This window comes from Erpetoichthys calabaricus, unplaced genomic scaffold (assembly GCF_900747795.2).
Source record: "Erpetoichthys calabaricus unplaced genomic scaffold, fErpCal1.3, whole genome shotgun sequence".
NCBI classification, from domain to species: Eukaryota; Metazoa; Chordata; class Cladistia; order Polypteriformes; family Polypteridae; genus Erpetoichthys; species Erpetoichthys calabaricus.
The window spans coordinates 7501-8766 of NW_026261680.1; the positions used below are offsets into that span (position 1 = coordinate 7501).

A 1266-nucleotide genomic window follows, 5' to 3' on the forward strand; every position below is an offset into this window, starting at 1 on the left:
CATGTTCTTCAGCAATTTGTGCTATAGTAGCTCTTTTGTGGGATCAAACCAGATGGGCTAGCTTTTGCTCTTCACGCACATCAGTGAGCCTTGAGTGCCCATAACCATCTTTCTGATTCACGAGTTTCCTTCATTGGACCACTTTTGGGTGGTACTAACCACTGCATACTGGAAACACCCCATAAGACCTGCCATTTTGGAGATACTCTGACTCAATCATCTATCCATCACAATTTGTTCCTTGTTAAAGTCACTTGGAACCTGGCCTGTTTTTCCTACCTCAAACACTTCACTTTCAAGAACTGACTGTTCATTTGCTGCCAATACAGTATATCACACCCCTAATATATATATACACATACAGACATACTGTATATATAGCCTTTATTACGCCTGAAGCTGTTAATTGGGGCCCTTACAGTTGAAAAATACTGTAAAAGACATGTAATATATCTTCAGTATTGTGCCAGAAGCTTCAGAAACACTTCTCGAACCCAGATATTATAATATGAAGTTTGTAGGTATGATCATTATAAAAAACAAAACACTAAAACATAATAATGTAAACATCTTTTTAAGTTAGGCACAGGCAAGTATTCGCCAGTATACAAACTTCAATGTAATTACTGGAACACATTACTTGGTTTAGTAATATAAATAATTGCATTAATTGTCCTACAAAAGCCATTTGAAATGTTATACTGTATATTGGAATTAGAATCTAATAATTACTATTTAGAATGCCAAAACACATCAGTTCTTGGAACAAGAAATAAACACTTAAAGAAGAGTACTAAGTATATTTACATTGCTGACAAGATATATCCCTCTTCCTCTAGAAGAAGCCACTGGTTTAATAATCCAAGGTCCTTTGTCTTTGGAGAAAGCACCTAGAAAATCAAATAAATTCCATATTATACTACAAAATAAAAAAGTAGCATTTATTAAAACTATTTAAATTAAATGTATTAAATTAAAATTTAAAAGGTTAAAAAAATGCATCACAAGCATAAAATATGCTAACATTCACATCTCCTGGACAGACAACACAAAGCTGTTGAATAATCACCCAGGACTTTTATAAAGAGCAAGAGAGTTTAATATTGTTTTTGGCTTGTTATGCAACAGTGGAAAACCTTTGTAGAAAACAAGAGTGACTTACAGCTCCATCCATCCATTATCCAACCCGCTATATCCTAACTACAGGGTCATGGGGGTCTGCTGGAGCCAATCCCAGCCAACACAGGGCACAAGGCAGGAAACAAA

The 1266-nt window shown here is 35.1% G+C and overlaps 1 long non-coding RNA gene across 1 annotated transcript in view; it reads right to left on the minus strand.

Annotated features, from left to right (window-relative positions):
* LOC127526497 (uncharacterized) overlaps nucleotides 1–926 on the minus strand; it is a 7332-nt gene extending 6406 nt beyond the window's left edge. Inside the window, exon 1 of the long non-coding RNA XR_007933999.1 lies at nucleotides 808–926. This is a non-coding gene — a long non-coding RNA (uncharacterized LOC127526497). The remainder of the gene's footprint in view (nucleotides 1–807) is intronic.
* Between the last annotated feature and the right edge of the window lie 340 nt (nucleotides 927–1266).